The following is a 6,191-nucleotide window of genomic DNA, read 5'->3' as shown; positions in this document are numbered from 1 at the left end:
AATTTTGTCATCTTGTAAAGGAGCTTAAGTGCATGCTTACATTTGTTTGGAGTCATTAGCGACAGGGAGAATATCACACAGAATTTGGAATGTAGTATAACAGTAAGTACCTCTCTTTTTCTTTCTCTCACACTCAAACACCAACTTCACTTTGTTTCTGAAAACTTTTCCAAAACTAAATGATCTGTCATCCTTACAACCATATGTGTATATTAGATCTAACATAAACTTCTAAGTATGTTGGGCACACTTTCAACCCCATATAAACCTCTCCAACCTAGCTGTAAAGATCTCAATAAAATCAATGCAAACAGTGAAGTAGTGAAATAGGCCCTCTGAACCACCTGTTACAGGATAATGTATTCCTGTTTGCTTTATGGATGCTCTGCGCAACAGAAAATTTAAAGGATTATTTGTTGAAGTTACGTAAGTTCCCATACTATGTTCTAATCTGCAATAACCAAAAGTTGTTTTGCACATTATAGAAGCTCTTTGCCAAATGTTGTCATCAAATTGTTATTATTATCCTTTATTTTCTCTATGCTTTTCTTCCTACCATTTCTCAGACAATGGAAAATCTTGCTTCTTTTGAAAGACCAAAGTAGTACAATTTTCTTAAGTGCAGATATCTTTTGCCTTAATATTCCATTTTTAAGCCAGCAGTTGTTTTGATGTGTGCAGTAATATATCATGCAGCTGAACTATTATTGCTACTTCCTGACTTATTTGTAGTGCTGTATATTGGCACTTTTGGAGAACTAGGAACAAGAATAGCACAGTATCAAGTGTTTTTTGCTAATAGTTTTAGCTGCTACAGTGTGTACCAAACAGAACCTCAGACAATATTTTGAAGTTTATTTTACAATGGTTTTCTAGTGCCCACCAAATAGCTGTATGACCATGGTCATCTCGGATACTTTAAAATTTAGCATTAAGGAATCAGATAAATACAATAGATTGAGGTGAAAATTAGTTTTCACATAATCAAATGTAAATAGCTAGATATTTTTATCTGGTTGTTAACAAAACAAGGAACTGATAAAAATGTTTATCTCCTGCTCTTCTAGCTCCTTATGTAAATCAGGAAGGAGAAAGAGAAGCAAGGACTTTGAACACTATTGTTGAGTTTGTTTTTGATATGCACCAGTCACTGGAATTCTTTTGTCATGATCATTAGCCTTTCTAAAATAAAATAATAGGAAGTTCCTGGGGTTTTTGTACCTGTTTAATTATTTCTAATCTACCCTGCTGAGGAAAAACCTAATAATAGGTAACTGTATGAAAGTTGTAATAATACAAAAGCTTGTAAAAACAGAACCAGAAGAAACATCTTTAGCTGATTAAGATGTTTGAGAAGGAGTTAGGGCACTTCTGCACTACCATTTTCATTCCAAATCCTTTAAATTAGCTTCACCCCAATTGAGGCAAAAATATCTCAACTTTGCTTCCGAGTAAGAGCAATAAAGTTGGATTGTGGAAACCCAGAGCTGATCCTGAAGCAGTGTAAGTGCTATATGCCAGAGTTCCCCAATGTTTCCGGCTTTGTGGAACGGCGGGGGTAGGGGATGGTTTTGCGCAAGTGGCCAGCAGGTGCGCTCACACGCACGCAGCTCCATTTGCACATCATGCGCACCTGCCACTCACGCTAATGGAGCGTGCATGCATGTGCTCACCTGCTGCTCACACACATGAGGATACTTGTGCTTGTTGGCTATTTCTGTGACCCAGTTGCAATCCTCTCACTGACCACTAGTGGGCCGTGGTCCACAGATTGGGGACCCCTGCAATATGCAATGCACAAATATTTGTAGTTTCAGCTAATGAGCCAAGTCCTTATTCTGCCAGCAGAACTATGTTTCAATACATACCTGTAAATGATGATACCAATGAATAGATCACCTAGTGGGAATGGAATTCAAGTCTTCTGCTTAAAATGGAGCCTTTTTCAGCATATATATATTGGGTGTTTGGATTCCATTTCAGGATCAAAACCAGGTTCTTGTGGCTTACACAGCATGTATGGCTACTTATTCATAAGTAGCTTATGTTGGATTTTGAGTATATGAAAGGGCTAGCAGAAGAAGAAAAGATCAGAATAGGTTGCTTTTAGAAGAGATAATTTATCAAACCTGCTTGCTGCACATTATAAAAGCTGATAAGAAAGTTTCTATTTTTATTATGTCTTCCAATCTCAGATGCTGTAATTTGAAAGCATCGCTTCAGGATATTTTTCCATACAAAAGCAAAATGAAATTCAGCCTGTGAATTCAAATAAGTGGATGATCAAGCTCAGCAGTCTGTTTAGCAAAAATGTCAACATTTTTGTAAACATTTATTTCAATTTTAACTAATTCCCGCATTCCTTTTCCTCTCTCTGTTGTGTTCCTGTGGAATTTATACTTCCATCCAACTTTTAACAAGGGGTATCTAGCTTAGAGGCTCTTGCTCTCTAAGTTAGTGTCCTTGAACACTCAGAATTTCCACTTCCTTTGTAAAAACATAACGGCCATCTCATTCCATCTACCAGTGGAACTAACCACTAACATCCTAATTTGCCCTAAATACTGTATCTCTAAGGGGGGGGGAATCAGCAAATGCTTTGATGTTTGTCAAAAAGACGGGGAAATTACAATCTTTCCTTTTTCCCCCTCCCTTTTAATGCTTTCTCTCCCTGACATATTCATGCTAAAAGCAAAGTCAGTTCAGCTGCCTGGAATAATCTGCTTATTCATTGTGTTGCCTTCCACACAATCAATTACACCTACATTAATTTATATATCTGGAGAATTGCTTTCCTTTTTCAATGTGAAGGAGAGAGATGATTTGCAGGAATAAAACAAAGGACAGGGAGAGAAATGCTAATACTTTCCTTCACTAGTGCTTTTTCAGTGCAACCCTCTTTTTGCCATATTCTACCCACCCAAGGTTCCAAACAGGGTCTATAAACAGAAATGAGACACTGAAGCCTCAGTCAAGCGAATGGGCATAAGAGCAGGAGAGGCTGTGGGAAGGATATAGCAGCCAGGAGAATGATTAAGCACTTAGTTTTTGGTCCCCGCTTCCCTGAAAATTGCCACTGTCCAATTTTATTGTTGTGGTTTTGGAAAGAAGGAATGGCAGTACTTCCATATGCTAAGGTAACTCTCCTGCTGCTCCAAATGAAATGTTTTCCCAGAGCAATTTAAAAACAAAAAAGCTTTAGTCTAGCACCCATAGAAAGGTTCTCAAAATAAAATTAAAGAGGCTGAGATACTGAGATACTGAGCCATGGTGGCGCAGTGGTTAGAATGCAGTACTGCAGGCTACTTTTGCTGACTGCCAGCTGCGTGCAATTTGGCAGTTCAAATCTCACCAGGCTCAAGGCTGACTCAGCCTTCCATCCTTCCAAGGTGGGTAAAATGAGGACCCAGATTGTTGGGGCAATATGCTGACTCTGTAAAGCGCTTAGAGAGGGCTGTAAAAGCACTGTAAAGCGGTATATATGTCTAAGTGCTATTACTATTGTTACTGTCAATAATGACAAAAAACATTTGTGTATGACAACTCAAAGGATCCTGATGGAATACTGTTGCCTACTGGGTCCCAAAGAGCTGGAAGTGACTCAACAACACCAACAATTGCTAGGCAGCAAAGTGGCAGAAAGGAAGAGGGAGGACCATAGCTTCAGGACCAGATATTCTTTGAGGGCTTCCATAAACATTTCACTAGCTATTCAAGTTTTCAATCCTTTCTCCAGCTTAGAAAACACAATTCAGTTCTTCCTCTGTCCAACATTTTCTGGGTAATTGTTTCTGCCCAGAAACAATTTCTGATGGTACAACCTGGTTCCCTAGTATTTTCCAATGTACCCTCTTTTTCCTCAAACTTGGAAAGGCACAAGTCCATGTAAGAAGCAACATCTATTGTGCCTGGGTAGCTCTATAGCACAGATGTCAAACTCGTGGCGTCACATTGCTGTCACGTGGTGTATCGCAACATTTTTCCCTTTGCAGAGCTACGGTGGGCGTGGCCTGTGTATGACGCAACCAGCCCATGGGCTGCCAGTTTGACACCCTTGTTCTATAGAGTCATCTAATGCAGAATGTTTCATTTCCAAATCAGGATATTTAAAGAAAAATAATCTACTTTGGCCTACTAAAATCCTGCATTTACCAGCATGATTTTTAAAATGTCCTTTGAAAAATACACTTTGAAATGACATATATAGAACACCTCTCTTTCATTTTTCACCTTTTTTTTAAAATCCTACATATTTTTGGCCTAAGACAGAGTTGCAACATGGAAGCAGAGTCCTGGGCTATTTGTGCAAAGCAGCAGCATTTGCAGGAAGGCAAGGAAATGACACGATGCAGAGGAAGCTTTGGCCTTTGGGATGTGTATTGTGATGTTGCATGGCCAACCAAAAGCAGCAGAGACTATGGCATAATGGCATGAGTATCTGTAGAACAGTCTTGCTCCAATGGGATTGGCCTGTCCCACTCACTCCAGCAAAAGGGTTTGTTGTGGACCCCACTGGCACAGGAATTTCAGCTGGTGCGGTCAAGCAGAAGAGCCTATTCCATTGTGGTCCTATGGAACATTTTAGCACTGGAAGTGAGAACTGCCCCCACCCTTTTGGCTTTCCAGAAAGGTATCACAACCTGATTTTGCCAGTTGACTTGGCATGCCATCCATGCGTGTTGTTTTTATATAGCATTGTAATTGTTTCTGTATTTATCTTTTTACATTTTGTAAGCCACCCAGAGTCACCTTATCAGTAAGGTCAGCATATTAAATCAATCGATAGATAGATAGATAGATAGATAGATAGATAGATAGATAGATAGATAGACAGACAGACAGACAGACAGACAGACAGACAAATAAATAAATAAATAAATAAATAAATAAATAAATAAATAGCTACTTTCCAATTGGATGAAAGTAGTGGATTTTGTGGATTCTTTCAATAGAAAAGAAGATTGTGGGCTGCTTTGGAAATTTATTTTTAATTAATTTAAAATTTAAATTCCTAGAGTGGGCCTTAGTGGCCTTTAAAACTTTAGTCTCAGCATTCCTAGGCTGGATGAGGAGGTGAACTCCTCTGGCTCACTGCTTGCTATTTCCTTGCTTATACTTTAAGGAAGTGGTAGGTAATGCACAGCTGCCAGACATTAAGCTTCAACACATATGAGCTTAAAATAATGTGATCAATGGGGAGCAAGAACAGGAATTGCAGTTCAACATTTGGAACTTATAGGTCAGGGGTGTCAAACTCACATCATCACAGCGGCGTCACATGACATATTGCGACTTTTCCCCCCTTTGCTAAACTGGGTGTGGGCGTGGCTAGCATGTGACGCATCTGCCCGTAGGCTGCAAATTTTACACCCCTGCTATAGGTTATTCACCTATAGGATCATTTTGACAGGCGTAAGTTTCTCATTTAAGGAGGCTATGCTCTGGTTCTCAAATGAGATTTGGGAGGTGGCGTTAGAAAGCAATGCATGTCAATATTTTGTTTCTATGGAACAGAGCTGAAGCAAAAGAGCTTTGTGCCAGCCTTTTACATTTCCAAACAATATTTGATCAATTAGCAACACTGACATCCCACAATTACTAGCAATTTGGAAGAGGTGCGCCATGTTCTCAACTATGCTTGTTAAAAATATAACTACCAGTTATTTTGCAATGTGCTGTAAACAAGAAGCCAAGCTTACTTCATTTGAAAACAGTAACATGTCAAAGTGACAGCCGCAGACTGAAAGGAACATGGTGTTTAAGAGGAAGAGAAGAGATGGGAATGTTTTCTAAGTGAGCATCGTTATGTGCGGGTTTAATTATATCTGCGAATTTGTTATTTTGGAAACCAGGGCAGCAGCTACCCAGAGGGATCAACATTATCAATGGGAAGAAAAAGTACAAGATGTTCCAAGGAAACGGAGAGACATCAAGTGGCAAACAGGATACATTTAAAGAGCACAATTTACTAGTATTCAATCAAGTTTTTGTTTTATTGAATTTAATACAATGTTTCATATCAGGCTTGAAACCTGCCAGAATGGAACAAAGACTAAAGTGGATTGATCTTGATCAAATAAGGACAGGTGGAGAAAATGGTGTGCATTGATGAGTAAACAGGCTATGGCCAGGGATCATGCTGTCCTAGGCTTATATGTGTGATAGCATGTAGGTGTACGTATGATCTTCTG

At 39.1% G+C, this 6,191-nt stretch overlaps 1 long non-coding RNA gene across 1 annotated transcript; it reads left to right on the top strand.

Moving 5' to 3' along the window:
• The first annotated feature begins 4,463 nt into the window (after positions 1-4,463).
• On the top strand, positions 4,464-5,974 carry LOC117661278 (uncharacterized). Its single transcript, XR_004589945.1, has 2 exons — positions 4,464-4,630; positions 5,853-5,974. It is a non-coding gene; the product is annotated as an uncharacterized LOC117661278 (long non-coding RNA).
• Positions 5,975-6,191: the final 217 nt, after the last annotated feature.

The sequence above is a fragment of the Pantherophis guttatus genome, chromosome 3 (genome assembly GCF_059756535.1).
Source record: "Pantherophis guttatus breed Tessera chromosome 3, ASM5975653v1, whole genome shotgun sequence".
NCBI lineage: Eukaryota > Metazoa > Chordata > Lepidosauria > Squamata > Colubridae > Pantherophis > Pantherophis guttatus.
This window is presented reverse-complemented; position numbering and strand designations above follow the sequence as displayed.